Source organism: Zeugodacus cucurbitae, chromosome 4 (assembly GCF_028554725.1).
Source record: "Zeugodacus cucurbitae isolate PBARC_wt_2022May chromosome 4, idZeuCucr1.2, whole genome shotgun sequence".
Classification (NCBI taxonomy): domain Eukaryota; kingdom Metazoa; phylum Arthropoda; class Insecta; order Diptera; family Tephritidae; genus Zeugodacus; species Zeugodacus cucurbitae.
Window position 1 is genome coordinate 62,370,627 of NC_071669.1, and position 18,006 is coordinate 62,388,632.

Sequence of the window (18,006 nt, forward strand, 5' to 3'; positions counted from 1 at the left end):
GAACTTTTAGTGTGCGGAATTAAAATGAAATGAAATAAAATGTATATCAAACACATTTTATGTTATACAAATACATGAATGAATAATAGTAGTTGGTAGTAATATAATATATAACTGTTGTGTAATAAAACACCGGAAAACAAAGCAAAAAGGCTTGACAGCTCTGCTGTGACAAATAAAATAAAAAACCTAAAGGAAATTACTGCGGATATTAATGACTTTTCAGTAGTAGAGTCTCTAATAAATTAAATATTATATAATTACAGTTTAGTTAAACTCGACTACATATTCCTGTGACATATGTCAACCAGAAGGGTTATAAATAGTAAAAGTTTTGTTAAGGTCTCACTAACATATTTAACTAACATTTATATCATCTAATTACGAATACTTTAGACACAAAACTATTTAAGATCATTTTAATGCTACAACAACCGCACCAGCAGGCGATTTTTCGTTGTAGTTTATATACAAATGTACGGTTTTTGTTCCAAAATTAATACTTCTCTAGCACAGGAAGATAAATAGTTGTACCATTGAAAGGCTGTCTAGACAGAATAAAATAAAACCAGGATTGAGCTACAATCTTTGAAAGATGCAAATTTAATGAGCTTTGTTTCATAAAATCAATTCTTTAGGCATTCATAACTCGTTGGAGACGATGAATAAAGCGAAGATAAAGGGGTTTTCAAAAGAGACGCTACACAAGTATTTTCTTCCTCCCTTTTGACATTTCTCTTTAGTAAGGTTTCATTAACCTGATGCTGGAAAAAATTTTATGAGCTGCAGAGTTAAATAGAGAAGGTACAATCTTCGATGCCTTTTCCAGACTGGATAAGGAAGCGAAGCGCATGGGTCTGAACGAGGACAAGACGAAATATCACCTGTCATCAAACATACAGTCAGCGCATTCGCGTTTTGGCTCCCACGTCACTGTTGACAGTCATAACTTTGAAGTTGTAGATAATTTCGTATACCTAGGCACCAGCATCAACAAAACCAACAATGTCAGCCTCGAAATCCAGCGCAGAATCCCTCTTGCAAACAGGTGCTACTATGGACTGAGTAGGCAATTGAAATGTAAAGAACTCTCTCGACGAACAAAAACCAAACTCTATAAGTCCCCCATCATTCCCGTCCTACTTTATGGTGTAGAAGCGTGGATGATGTCAACATCCAATGAGACGGCACTAGGAGTTTTCGAGAGAAAGGTTTTGCGGAAGCTTTATGGTCCCTTAAGAATTGGCAACGGCGAATACCGCAGACGATGGAACGATGAGCTGCATGTGTTATTCGACGACATAGACATAGTCCAGCGAATAAAAAAACAGCGGCTACGCTGGCTAGGTCATGTTGTTCGAATGGACGACAGTGCTCCAGCTCTGAAAGTGTTCGATGCAGTACCCGATAGTGGAAGCCGAGGAAGAGGGAGGCCTCCACTCCGATGGAAGGACCAGGTGGAGAAGGAGCTATCTTCACTTAGTATTACCAATTGGCGCCAAACTACCAAAAGGAGAGATGCGTGGCGCGCCAGTCAAGAAGAAGAAGGTTTGCAATTTCATCACGGAAGGATATAGGAACTAACAACGAGTCGAATTTGTAAAAAATTACTACCGAAATTCGTAGTCATGAGTCACCATTGCGTACCGTACTTCTTCCCTGATGATCAAGATCGGCACGTTACTGTGAATAGGAATCGCTACCGCTCAATGATAACCAAATCTTTTTGGGTCGAATTGGATGATATAGACTTGGACAATATGTGGTTCCAATAGGACGGCGCCACAAGCTACACGGCGAATGTCACAATCGATTTATTGAAAACTAAGTTTAGTGAACGAGTTATCTCACGAAATGGCTCAGTCAATTGGCCGCCTCGGTCTTGCGATTTGTCGCAGTTAGTCTACTTCCTGTGGAGCTTCGTCAAGCCTATGATCTATGCAAACAAGCCAACGACGATTGCTGAACTTCGTACGAATATCGAACATGATATTGCAGCAGTATCACCCGATTTAGGCTTTTATAATCGGCAGATAGCAGGACCTGAGATCTAGATTTTTATAAAAGACTACATTTAATTTGAATCTATGTTTTTATAGTGTTTATTGTTTCAACTAAACCTAAAGTTAGTAATTCAAGTATAAATTTATAAAAATATTTAGTTTTAAATTGTTGGTTAATAATGGTTAATGGCTGGAAAAGCGTGAGTTTCAACTAGATTCTATAAAGCATACATCTGACAATGATTGATGGATCACACATAAGTGGGAGTAATGGATGAACTGAGCGAACGACAACCTTAAGAGACAGCCTGCAGATGGCTAGGATGTGTCGTCATAATGTATGAAGATATCATAGCTCTTAATGATACCAGCTGAAGGTTTCGAGAAGGAAAGATGTATTCTTCATATTGGCATGATTAAGTATGGTGCAAAAACAGATTAAAGCAGCATTGTGGACTCATCTAAAATCACCTAGTTGGTTATAGAGCTGAAGAAGAGCACAAAACCGAAGACAAAATCAAATATATTAAGTACAAATGAATTCAGCTTTCACATTGCCACAGTTGCTACAATTTACTGTTTAGATAAACATTATAGCTAAGTAAATAGTACATAAATACGCATATTTATGCTTACACACCTGAAATCCACCATCTTTGTACAAAATAATAAAATTGTACAACAAATTAAACAAACGATAAATATCCAATACAAAATACTTGGCGGTGAATTAATGTACAGTAACACCATATAAATAAATTGATAAGCGATAATAGATAAAATTTGCCAGACACACCACTATATTTATTTATATGTATGTGTGAGTGTGTGCGTATAAAATAGATATAAAGCAAATAAAAATCTGGTGAACTACAACAACTTGAGTACAATTAAATACATCACTAACTGGGTGTTGTTTTTATAGCGCATATTTTATTGCATTGACGTATGCACATACATACATACAAACATACAAACATACAAACATACACAAGCATAGCATAGCACAGGTGAGTAGAGAAATGGGCTTGGTTGTGTACATACATATGAACATTTGTGGTTTATTTGCATACTCAAGAGGCGTGGGAGTCTAATTATTTGCGTAAGTACATGTGTGGGAGCAAAGTGAGTGAAAGTGTTCATTAATAATAAATAAAAATCGCAAGGAGATATTCAAGTGCAATATAATGAGCATGCTTCTTTGTTCTTGTAAGGAAAATAAAAAATTTACGGTTTTTATTAGAGTTTAATAACCAAAAAAGTGCAGCAAAAATTAAAGATAAATAAATGTTATTGCTTACTTAGTGCACTTTAGTTATTTGTTCAAGCTGATTCCATTCATTCAGATTCAACTTTAATCATAACGAAATGCAGCATTTCTGATTTCCTTATAAAAGTATGAATGATTACTGCACTTTATGTAATTTGTTTGTGTTTATTCCCACATCATTTCCTATTTTACATCTTTTGATGAAATATGATGGCTTCGGTTCATACAATATGTACTAATTTATTTATTTATATTATATGTGTAATATATATAAAGGAGTATATGTCCTGTGTTCACATTTAAATACAGTACTCGTTGACAGACAGGATGACATCCTTGATAAGGATCAATTGACAGGTGATGATATTCATAAATTGACACGTATATAGTGTTTGTTGATTGCAAAGTTCTATATTTAGTTTACTTCCGAATAATAAAAATAAAGAGATATCATATGAAGTACAGTGGAACTTCCATAACTCGAACTTCTATAACTCGAACACTTGAATTGGCAATAGCGTTTAGAAGCCAAATTTCATACAAATTTCCTTCCCTAACTCGAAGTTCTCCATAACTCGAACTTTTCAAAAGGCAATAGAGTGCAACTTTCATATAATTTTCCTTCCAATCGAACTTTTTGGTCAGGACATAATACAAAATTTTAAATTTTACTATCGAGGCCGAATTTTAAAAGAGTCCCTTTATATTGTATGGAGGCAAACAATAAATATAATATTACACATATAGATTGCATAAATCATCTAACAAAGGCATGGGACATAGACGTCAAGTGGCAAACAATAGCAAACTCCAAAAAACAAAATTACAGAATACATGTTTTAACGTATGTACATACTTTATGCGGAATTAATAAATATAACATTGTATAAATCTATATTTTACAGCTTTTTGAAAATGTATATTTTTTAATGGAAATTCTATAACTCGAAGTCTCTCTAACTCGAAGTTTTTTTTGTGGATTATGGTGATTCGAGTTAGAAAAGTTCCACTGTATTTGAATAGAGATGTAAATCAGTTTATAAATTTTGAGTTGTACCTTTCTAAAGGCAAAATTAAACTTATCATTTCTGGCAGAAAATTTGTTTTGGAAAAATCGAACAATTCGAACTCAATTTCCAAAATAATAACACTAAATATTATGAATAAAATGAAGAAGAGAAGTGAGCTTCGAGAGTTGAGGAGACACAGACAAAAATAAATATGATTTGCCAAAGTCTCAAATAATATTTACTGGTGGTCTGTATTTGTCAACTTTTTAAAAGTTTCACAAGCAGCGAAAAATTAAATTGTAAGTACATCATAATATTAAGATTCTTCAACTAAACTTAAATCTTTACCGTTAATACCATATATAGTAGCTGTATTCTCATGAATAACACTGACAAGACTTGGCTGGCTATACTTCCGAGATATTCACAAAAAACTTATTTAAGGGCGGGGCCATGCCCACTTTTCAGATATAATAACATCCAGATATGCTTCTTCCTAGTGCGATCCTTTATACCAAATTTTACTTGTATAGCTTTATTTGAAGATGGAATGATGAGCTGTATGTGTTGTTCGACGACATAGACATAGTCCAGCGAATAAAAAGACAGCGGCTACGCTGGCTGGGTCATGTTGTTCGAATGGATGAAAGTGCCCCAGCTCTGAAAGTTTTCGATGCAGTACCCGCTGGTGGAAGCCGAGGAAGAGGGAGACCTCCGCTCCGGTGGAAGGACCAGGTGGAGAAGGACCTGTCTTCACTTGGTATTACCAATTGGCGCCAAACCGCCAAAAGCAGAGATGCGTGGCGCACTGTTGTGGACTCGGCTATAACCGCGTAAGCGGTTTCTACGCCAGTTAAGAAGAAGAAGCTTTATTTATGGCTTAGTTAAGACACTTTATAGGTTTTCGTGTTTTGAAGCTCTCCTCGGATCTGTCGGGTTACCGGAACCGGATATGGGGTAACCAGATATGATGTTACGGGAACCCATGTTGCCGGAAACTGAAATGGAGGAACATGATATGAGGAGGAACCGGATGTTGGTATGGAGAACCCGGAACAGGATATGGGCTGACCGCACCGGGCAATTTCCATCCTTGTCATTAGAGTGTCAAGAAAGTATTATGTAACGAATTTCATTAAAATTGGTCGATTAGTTTTTGATATATGGTTTTTGACCCAAAAGTGGACGACGTCGAATCAATCTGAATCGTTTACTTTACAATATATAAAGTAAGCACTAGTGAAGATATCGGAACAGAACTTTGCAGAACTGCATTTATAGTGTGGCATCGCCCTAATAAAAATCTTCGAAATCGGATCATAAGTATTCAAGGCCTCATATATATGGAATATGAGGACCTCAGAGTTTTTACCGAAAATATAGGTAAATTTCTTAGATATTTTGAAGAAATCCAGAGGGAATATTTTTCTCCTAAGAATATGTCTCCGTGCAATGAATGAGATCAGGCCATAACTTCCCCTAGCTCGCATATACCTAACATTGGGATTTCAAACTTTTAATAGGCTTTATACCATATATATGCCGAATATGTGAGTCAAATTGTTAGTTATATAAATAAAATTAAATAAATAAATACTCGAACTTAGCCCTTCCTTACTTGTTATTATTCTGTTACATATATGACATTGTAAAAGAATATCAAAAAGTAGAATTGACAGTCTTAACCACGTACCTTGGACCTAATTTAAATATGATAAGCACTATCTTACCCCACTGTGCTTAACATTTTCAATAGATATTAAATGTATATAACATTTTATCAATGTAAACGTAAAATAAGCTAATGTAAGGTTCATGGAAATTAATGCCCACATACATATGTTCATATATTTCCATCCATATATAAATACATATATGCCCTTTGTGCTGATTCCATTCAAAAATTAATACCCACAAGCTCATATAAAGTGATAAGCATTTAAGGAGATAAGCTTCGAAGCGCAATATTGCGGTAAGTAACCGCATATACTACAAGCACAAACATACCCACGTGTGAAGTAATCAGCGATGTAAAGAATAAAGCGATTGATAAAGGCAGGGTATTGTGGTAAGATGTGGGTGTGACCTATAACGGCGACTTGCGATAAATTTCTTGCTCTGGAAATTTTTCAACTGATTGTCATCTCAAGCAGGTAAATTACGAAGAATGGCCCACGTACATAAAGGCACAGGTGTATTATGAATAATTTGGCATATGCAAGAAAAAGAAAATGCGTGAAAAGATAAACAGTGTTTGTTTATGTTTCCTTGAGAGGCAAGTGTTTGATGGCACGCAAAGCTCACTATTCTGTGGAAAATAAATTTTAATAAAATGCAAAAAAATGTGTAAAGTAAAGCCGATTTTAAGGCGTCTGTCAAGCTTTAGCAATTTGCAGCAATTAAAGGCATGTGGATTATGAAATGATATTATGCTCAATTGAATAGTATTTATTGACACGTAGTAATTAAATTGAAATTACATTTACGAGCTGACCTGTTTGTTTGTGTTCATTAAACAATCGAAACAATGCTTTCACTATGCTCCATGGCGCTGCAATAAATTCGAACACAAATATTTTATTGTGGAAAATCTTCCAATTGTGGCCAATGCCAAAAGAATTCCAAAAATGAAATTAAAATGATTACACATTTTTTATAGCGGCATAAAAATGTATTTACTGCAAAGGTATACAAACATGAAAATGTGCGGATTTGGTAATTTACTTTATATATTTTTTATCGATTTGTTCTTGTTTTGTAGAAATAAAAACACTGCAAATTAATATACCATTTATTTTGAAAAAAATTTACAGCTTAGAAATGGAAATAATAATTAACTAGTTCATTGGAAATAAGTTATTATGAGCTTTTAAAAATGTGTGAATTAAATCACATTGAAGAAGAAGAAAAATAATGGCAAAATCGAGTTATTATCGAAATTTTTCATTTAACGCTACGAAAACCAATTTTTTGTTTAATAATTTTGTACTGTAAACACAGAATTGATAATTTTTGAGTTGAGCTTTCAAATCAATGCAACGAAAAAAGAAGATATGAAAGCACAACCTCAAAGAGCTTTCGATGAAAGATCACATTCTTTTGGATCTAAACTGGTATACAGTTCTTTCGGTAAATTGGTAATTTTTGGGTAGAGTTTTCAAATCATTTCTTTCATTTTCATATGAAAGCACAATCTCATAGAGCTTTCGATGAAAGCACACATTCTTGCGGACCTAAACTGGTATATAAATAGTTCTCTCAGTAAGTTGGTAATTTTTGGGCATAATTTCTTTCATTTTCATACGAAAGCACAACCTTAAAGAGCTCGATGAAAGCACACCCTCGATGAAAGTTCACATTCGCGCGGACCTAAACTGGTACACAGCTCTCGCGGTAATTTACTACAGCAGATTATTAAAAAAAAATAAATATTGAGAGCAACTTACATTAGATAACTTTTAGCAAGTTTTGTCGTCTCTTCATAAAAAAATTGCGCAGAAAGCAGAAAGACGATTTTAGACTTTTTGCAAATATCGTAATCTGGCATATATAGCAAGTGTCATTCATACTTAATTCCAACAATAGATCAAGCAATTAGCACTCCGTTATTAATCTATATTACATAAGATTGCTAAATATTTGCTAATTTTATACAAATACAAAAGTGCTGGAATTAGCAAAATGTTTGCTTAATATGACTTGAAAAATAGTAAACGAAAGCTTATACTCAAAAGCGTGTATATTTTTCACTCCCTATTAATTTATTCAGCGCTAAATGTGTATCATATACTTCAAGGCAATAATAAAAACAAACAATATTTTGCACTTAATTCGCAGCTCACAAATTATCAAGTTCAACTTAACGAGTATTTGCGTGTTATTTGCAACAAGACATACATCCACCCAAAAGCGCGTGAGTATTTGAATACTTAACGGCGAGCAAATATGAAATATGTGCGCGAAATACTTCATAAGGTATAATATGAAATCGCGAAATCAGTTTTATAGCAGTCGCTGTTTATATGTTTGTATTCCTTGTATTTCCACCATTGTTATAATGCGCCCACGTGTATCCGTCTGGCCGCCTTGATTTTGATATTCAATTAGCACGCCACATGCGTGATGACAGAGGGCGGCGAAAGCATGACACGTGAATGTTATTTTCTTAACTTCACACGAACTCAAGTCATCTTAGCAAACGCACAACACTGCCGCAAAGCTTCCAACGTACATAAGTGCAAACAATGTCTCACGGAATGCCAAAACTCTTGCGGGCGTTTCTCTCATCACATTCCATTCCGTGCCATTTCAACGCAATCATGACGCTTAAATGCAGCACTTTCATTGTTCACTGAAGGGGTTTTACATCTTTTTGTATTATTTACTTTTACAACTTACATGCTTACGCGGATATACGTGTATTTCTATATATTTATACTCTCGCAACAAAGTTGCTACGAGAGTATAATAGTTTTGTTGACATAACGGTTGTTTGTAACACCCAAAACTAAACGAGTTAGATATAGTTTTATATATACCAAAGTGATCAGGGTGAAGAGTGAAGTTCAAATCAGAATGTCTGTCTGTCCGTCCGTCCGTCCGTCTGTGCTAGCTGTAACTTGAGTAAAAATTAAGATATCTTGATGAAACTTGGCACACTTATTTCTTGGCACCATATGAAGGTTGCTTTCGAAATCGGACCACTGCCAAGCCCACAAAATGGCGAAAACCGAAAACACATAAAGTGCCATAACTTTCTGCAGTCGTTTTTTTTAGCCAGTTCTTAATACAGTCCAAAAATGACAGAAATCGAATAATAACTACGCCCCCTCCCATACAAAGGTGAGGTTGAAAATTACTAAAAGTGGGTTAACTCACTAACCGAAAACGTCAGAAACACTAAATTTCACATAAGAAATGGCTGATGGAAGCTACACTCAGATTTTTTTACAAAATGGAAAATGGGCGTGGCATCGCCCACTTATGGGTCAAAAACCATATCTCAGGAACTACTCGACCGATTTCAATGAAACTTGGTTTGTAATAGTTTCCTTAAATCCCAATGATATGTTGTGAAAATAGGCCAAATCGCTTCACAGTCACTCTTACTTCCTATATAATAGAACTTGGAAGACGATCTGAGTCATTTACTTTACAATATATAAAGTAAGCACTAGTGAAGATATCGGTGCAGAACTTTGCACAAATACTATGTTAATAGTGTGGCAGCGCCATTCTAAAAATCGCCGAAATCGGACCATAGGTTTTCAAGGCCCCATATATCGAACATGAGGGCCTCGGTGCTTCTAACCTAATATTATGGTTTCCAGCTTTCAATGGACTTTATACAATATATATGACGAATATGTGGGCCAAATTGTGTATTATATAATATAAATAAAGTTAAATAAATAAATTGCGAGAGTATAAAATGTTCGGTTACACCCGAACTTAACCCTTCCTTACTTGTTTTGATTGTTTTTGCTCTTTGTTTCGTCTATTTATTTGTTATTTGTTTTTGATGGAATTTAAGCTGTGCATTAAATCGCTAGATTTGAAAATAGCTTTCCTAGTAAATTGTAGCAATGTTTTATTTATATCTTTGAGTTGATATATGTTTTACATATTTAAATAATTTTTATTTTATTTTACCACATCAACGGAGTGGTAATATTCCAAGTAAATCGGAAATAAAACGCTTTTCAACTTTGTTTCATATGAACATGTGTGGTTTAGTTTTATATGTAAATGGAGTAAGTAAAGGGGTGAGTGAGAGGGGCTGTAGCCGAAACTATGGCAATTTTGCAATTGATTTGGTTTAGAGGAGTAGGAAATATTTTAAGCTGTGTGCAAAGTTTTATTTGAAAAAAAAGTATAAAATAACATAAAAAATTATATTAACAACATTATAAGCCGATTACTATATTTGCCTAAGTAGCGTCAAACATTTAATCTCATTAGGATATCTAAATGGATTTTAAACATATTTACTTGAATGTCTATCTGGTTAATATACATTTTTTATTCATTATTTTGAAGTTGCAGGAAGTATAGACCAGGGGGGCTTCTAATTTCGGGTGTTACCGAACATTTTAGACACTCGCAGTTTATTTATTTAATTTTATTAAGCTGACACCACCAAACTTAATTATATTCAAGATTATACAGCCACCTAATTTTGTTAATAGATGTCACACCTTAACTTTATCTGCGGTGGTAATAGCAACCTCCTTTATGGTGCCAAGAATAAATGTATCAAGATTAAGCTATCTCAAGTCATCGTTTGTATGGACATACGGACGGATAGACAGGCATCCCGAATTCAAATCGTTATGTCGTCCTGATTACTATATCCATGCCATTCAGTTTTAGGTTTTAGGTTTATAAAAAAGATTTGACACAGCCAACTCTAAAAAGGCTTCTTTCTACTTATAGAAATGTCTAGTTAAATGCATCTGACCACCTATATGGGACATTCCTGAATGGAAAAATATTATTTGAATGCAATTTTTATAATAGAAGGTAATTGAATTTTATTTTTAGAGTGGGTTAATTGCAAGTTTCAGGATAGATTAATACAGGGACTGAAGGAGATCCTTCTATTCGCGTAGAATTGCAAGTGATTATTTTGTTATGTATGGTCCATCCAGGTATCACCCCCACCCCCAGGTATAACATAATTATAGGACTAAATTCCACTAGACTAAGTAAAATATAGTAGCTAGATTGATATATTTAGACGGTGCTAAGTCAATATCGATGGAAATCGCTTTGTTGGGTATATATGGACTAAAGAAGGGAATTTTCAGACTGATATCATCCCGTTTCCACACTCTATATAATATTTACGGTCAAGCTTATATGACAAATTCTATTATTTTTTTCGAAGATGTAATATATCATCTGTTAGATGAGCCAGAAATTTCATACTCCAATAAATTAAGAGGAAATTTTAGATTATTTCCATATATCGGATTTTTTAGTAACTATATTCCGTAATTAAGAATAATTATTTAAAAAGCCTTTTTTCGAACTTCGAAGTCAAAAATTTCGATTTTGGAGGGAAAATTCGAAAATCGGAGAATGTACTTTTAGACTTACATATGCATGTCTAAATCTTCCGAAAAAAGTAGTTTGATTCAATATACAGTGGCGTGTTGTACAGATTAGTTCACTCTTTTTAGATATTATTTGAAATATAGATAATTATATACATATATACAGTAGAAGGTCAGCAGAAAGGTCTGAGGATCTCATATTGGATATATGAGGTCAAGAAAGCTGATGGTGTTAAGAGTGGCATTATATTGGCAGTAGGCGCGGTGGTACTCCTACTTTGAACTAATTGAAAACGACAAGTGAACGTTTAGAAAACGACTTTTTACATAAAAATAACTAAATTTCGACATTGGACTGGCACTAGTCCAAAACACACTACTTTATCAATATACTAGTCTAATTTTGAATCGAAATTTCACTGGTCAGAAAAATACAATATTAGAACTACAATTTTGGGCTTTAATTTGAACTCGTTCGAAGAGAGGCACACAGAACATTGTCATGCCAATTAAAATGTAAAAATTAGGACTTGGCCTTTACTAATTTAGGCACGTCGAAATGCCTTACATTCACAAATATTGTATTTGACAGTTTCTAAAGTTACACCAACGCATTGGAGAGCACAATAATTTGTTTAGTATGAGTCTATTGTTCTGATACGAGAAACTGCACTCGAGTGTGGTACTTTTAGAAGTCCCGCTGGCTTTTAGGGCGTTGAATATGCAAATAAACGGAAAACAATGCTAAAAATGGATTTGCGTATTTCTGCTTGGTATATTGCTTTCAATTTATTATTACATACCTTATGCTCCTATTTCATTCTATGTATGCGTATGTATGTATATTTGTAAAGCTGTAAATATAAACGAAATTAAGTAATTTTTGCTTTGTAATATAATCACCCGTTTTTTAGCTTGAAAAGTTGGCTGTTTCAGCACGGGTATGGGTTGTTGTGTGTATGTGCGTGTGTGTTGCTCAGGAAGTGAACTACATAACTTTCGTACTCGCTATGGCTGCTATGGGTAGTACTATTAATATATGTAAGTTTAAAGTTAGTCACTGCTTGACTGCTCTCAACAGAAAAAGTTCTGCATATTTTTTAGTGCTATGATCAAATAGGGAAGCTGTTATAATTGTAATTGTTGTAGAGCGCTGAAGCTTTAATAAAATTTAATGTAAATAAATGGAAAACTTAAATGTGTAGGTAGTTCAAAAAATACATTTATTTTATATTTAAAATTAGTCTGAAATTTTGTATGAATTCATATAAAAATTAACTGAATTTTTTTGTTTCAGAACTATGTTTGGAATGATGTTGTAATAAACGGGAAAACCTTACTCAATATTACCGAAATTACTTAAGACAATCTGCATTCATTTTCTCTACTTCCTCGATTTTATGTATATATTTAATAGTGATTTATGTTACTCAACTTTGGCAAAAGATTTATTAGTACAAGTTTTTTGTACATTGCAACTAAAATCTTCAGTAAAGTTGCAAATAAAAGTTTTGACATTGACATTTGTTCGGCAGGAAATGCTAAATGCCTGTCATAGTAAATAATAAACTTAGAATGTTACTCATACGCAACGTTGCACCGCATAAAGTCTTCCTTGTATGTACATTAAATTGTAAATTTTTATGTAAGAAATCCAAATTGTATTAAAATTAAACTTTTCAATAACAACAACAAACACATTTAATCGCATAAACCAAATATTTACATTCCTTGCGTCCAATGACCTCATGAACACAATTTCGTTACTCTTTTATATGCGATACACCTGAGGATATATGTTAATGTTTACTCAATTACACAATTACTATTTGCTTACAGTCCTCTTTCATGTTATTTCAATAGTTTAACAAATGTTTACATTGAAGAGGACGCTGTTGTTTTTGTTTTCGAGTTAGCTATTCAATAACATAATTGATCAATGAATTACATCAATTAGTTGATTGTCCAAAGTCACTTGGCTCTCGTAAGCTAAATATATACAGATGTCCTTGACAACATATAGTAAGTGTGCGCGATATATGAGTGTTAGAATACAACAAATACAATGTTATTGGTGAGTTATAGTTAATGATTACCCAGTGGTTGATGAAATGCGTGTATGAAATTGAATACTATTGTTGTTATATTCGAGGAAATTTTTTTGGTGGATGACTTAATTGAAATTTAAGTGTTTTTTTTATTTTTTAGTTACTAAATAACAATAAATAAATAAGGAAGGGATAATGGATAATTTAATACTCTCGCACTTTATATTTTATTGATAAAATAAAGGTAACACACAATTTGATCTAAATATACGGCATAAAAGCCACTAGATAAATGAAAATCATAAATTATACTATATGAGGGATGGGCTAATCCCTTGACCGATTTACTTAATTTTAATTTTGTTAAAATATATAACAATATATTAGGTATCTATGTCTATCTCCCTTCCGTTTGTTTGCTCTTTATTCAAGGCTTTATAAAAAGTGCTCGATAATCTGTTTCCATCTAAATGGCAACTTCATAATACCCCCCTCGTTGAAGCCACCCTCATAGAACTCGGACTGTCACTTTTCACATGACTCTTTTGAGTTCAACTTTACACCACCAAGGGCGTTCGCCATGGACAGGAACTGGTGGTAATCACTTGGCGCTATGTCCGGGCTATATGGTGGATGCGGTAAAACCTCCCATCCGATCTCCCGTAGCTTCTGACGAGTCCTCAACGAAGTGTGTTTGTGGTCGATCGCCTGGTTCAAGCGGTCCAGTTGTTCGCAGTTGATGGTAGAATTAACCGTCCACATGTGAGCAGTTCATAGTGGATGATTTCCTTCCAATCCCACCAGACATACAGCAAAACCTTTCTGGACGTAAATCCCGGCTTGACCACTATTTGGGACCGGTTACCGGTCTTCGACCACTACCGTTTTCGCTTAATATTGTCGTATGTGATCAATTTTTCGACGCCAGTCACCATCCGCTTCAAAAATGGGTCGAGTTCGTTCCGTTTTAGCAGCATATCGCAGGCGTTGATTCGGTCAAGAAGGTTTTTTTGCGTCAAATCATGCGGCACCCAAACATCAAGCTTTTTTGTGTAACCAGCCTTCTGCAGATAGTTGGGCGATGTCACGAGATGCCACATACAGGTCTAACTCGATGTTTTCCATGATTTGATTGGTATTCCGCCGGCTGGCTTATCCATAGTATCGTTTTTATCCGCTCTGAATCGTCGAAACCATTCCTCCGCAGTTCGAAGTGATGGAGTACCAACCCCCAAATCACCATTTATCTCACGGAACGTTTCTCTAGCTGATTTACCTCTAACGAGAGGAAATTTTAAAATAGCGCGAATTTCGGCGTTAGTGAACTCCATGTTTACATGTCTATAACTGTAGGTTATGTCAAGACCTTTCAAAAAGATGTGTAGTATTGTCAGATCCGAGCTCTGCATCGCTTTATACATAGTCGCGAAATTCAAAAGACAAAAAGGCGGAAGGGAGATATTTGCCAACCTAATATATGGTATAAAGTTTATCGATAGTTTGAAAATCATTGTATCAGGTATATGGGTACTAAGGAACGTAATGAACCGATTTTACCTACTTTGGACACAGAGGCATATTATTTGAAGAAAACCAAATTTCTGAATTTCAGTATAATATATGAAAGATTTATCGATATTTTCCATAAAATATTATTCACAGGCATTGTGGTTCTGATATACGATACCTGGGGCCTTCAAAAATTATGCTACGATTTTTTCGATACTTTTTAGTTGAGCGACAGATGTTGGTAGCATAAATACAAACCGAATTTTTTGCTGGGTTTTACCAAGCACTTAAATTTATTTGCAAATTCGATAATCATCAATTTACAACTGTTTTACGGCAATATTCCATTAACGTGCACTTCATGTCAAATTAATTAAGTATGAAACGTAATATTTTTGCTCAGAATTAATTGCCAATATAGTTTATTAGGAAACTATGTGCTAATTTAATCGTTACAGATAAGTATAATGTATTGGATAATGATGGAATTTTAATTTTAATAATGGCATTTCCAAACGTTTTGTTAAATCGAATAAAATGAATTAAAATATAAATATTGTCACTTGTAACTGACGTATAATATTGTTTGACGCTTTTGATATTTATTAAAATGAAAAATATTTTTAAATATATTAGTATAGGGATGGTAGAAAACTATCGATATTCTAACATATGACGATAATCATTATATTGGTTTATAAATGACCAAGAAATATTCGTACCACGGTGATTACAGTATGGGCTTCTTGGAGAGATATGATTTGAGTCGGTTTAATATATTACGCTCTATCTTCTGATTTTGGAATGATACGGTACTTATGAGCAAATACTTTGTTGTAAATCTAGAATACTATGTTTATATACTTTATTAACATTTACTAAATTCAAGATTTTTCCAAACCTTAGCGGAATTTTATTAATTTGTTTAAGGTTAACTTTGTTGGAACCTTTTCTGGGAACTCGTCTGATCTAAAGCAGGCTCAACGTATCTGATTGCGATAACATTATTTTTCGGTTTGAATGAGTTCGCCGAGTAGAGCACAATTTCAATTTTTATTTAAAAAATTCCTTAAATAAATAAACAAAGAATAAATAAACAAAAAATAAATAGACATATCCACAGATAAATTCAACCGTCGAATTGTACGAGTATAGATTAAAAGGTACGGTTAAGCATGTAATTTTAACGCCAAACATTTCATATTTGTAAGCATTTTCGCACAACCTAATTTGTGTGAATGCGCAAAAGATGAAATCTGTGACCAAAATAAATAATGTGAATGCTGACTTTTATGAGTTTTCTTTTATATTTTGTGCGGTTACACTCGAGGCGATAATGATTTATGCACACACATTTACAATATACAAGTTCATGCTTGCGATTTTATTGCCTTCATTCAATTTCGGACAAGTTTAAATGAAAATATGACAGCAAAAAGCTGAAGAAAAGAAAAAAGGAAATAAGAAATAAAAGAAGAGAGCAAAATCAGTAGAATTTCTGGGCAGAAGGAAATTCAATTTCCTCACTAAGTACTTGTATTATTCCATTATATGCTATTTGATTGAAGTTGCAGGTAGATCATGAATGTTATAGGAAAGATAAACTTAAATGTATAATATGTATATATGAGTAGATATATACTTAAATATGATAGAGTACTCTGGCTTTGATAGCTAGCGTTTTACGCCAGTTTTCTACTTCCTTTTAGTGCCACCATATTACTCTTAAGTTGAAGTTTTTATTTCCCAAATAGTAAAATTGAAGCTAAAATCATAATTGCCAATCTGTAATTTTATTTCGAAACCGCTTGACAATAACATACTTAGGTTTACAACCTACTTGAAGTTCTTATGCGCATGTGTGTGTGTGAGTTTTAACGAATCAGTGCGTGGCTATAAAAAGTTATTTAACGGCCACTTACTAGTAGAACACATAGTAAAGCGCATAAAATCACTATTACTATATACAAATGTGCTTGTGTCTATGTAGATCTGTGTAGTCAAGTATGTTTGCTACATATGTATGAAAGTTGAGCTGATACCTGAATGGGCTATATATTGCATATTCTTCTTTTTGCATATTTACGTTTAGCGCGCTGCTGAAGTTTTATGAATGAAAATATATTAAAACTATTGTATTTTGTTTGTGCATGCGCGGAAAATATTTGCAACCGCGTTCGTGACGAACATGTTGTATGGCTCGTCTATGTTATCAAACCAGTGATTACAAAGGTTGCATGTTCGTTGCAACTTGTTTTTGGTTGGTTACGTCGAATATGTATTTTGGTCAAAACAACATTAGGGTGGTAATGGAAACAAAATATATTAAAAAAAAATTGAAATAAAAGAAAAAAAAAATGGAAAAGAAATCAAAATTTTTGCCGATAATGGATACCTTATATTTAAATTGCTTAGATAATCTAAATAATATTAATAATATTTCATATACAATCATATTAAAAATGTTTGTACAAATAAATATTTGGAAAATCCTAAAAAATTTGGCTTATTTACATTAATTTTAGCAAATATTAGGAATTATTTTTTTTTTTAATGTTATGTATTTTTACTATGCAAACACTCTTGGATTTTATGTTAGTAAAAACTTTCACACTCGTAATCTTTCAACTCTCAACATCCCATTACTTTTAAGGTTTAGAACTGTCTAAATTTTTTGACCATTTTGATACCAATCGAAATGAAACTATTTTATTTGGTCTTCCCATACATCAACAACATTGATTAACATTGTTCGCCAATTTACGAGATTCTTGTCACAAACTTTACTGTTATTTTTACAAAATGAAAAACTTCTTTCCGGTAAAAGTTTGCCTGAACTTCTTTCATAAAACCTTGCAAGTACTTGATACAAACAGGTATTAAATATCTTAGTATATATGTATGTATGTATGTAGCTTGATAGATAAGCAGCGCTGGGCAGAAAAGCAGTGGGTGTGTAATTATAACGTGTTGTAAACAGCATTTGTTGTGTGTCTGAACAGCGGCAGCGGCAACTGCTGCCGAAAACACTGTTAGGCGAAATAGCAAAGCAAAATGAAATTCAGTTGATAACGCATAGTCGTGGTGTTAAGTTGTGCTAAGCAAGCC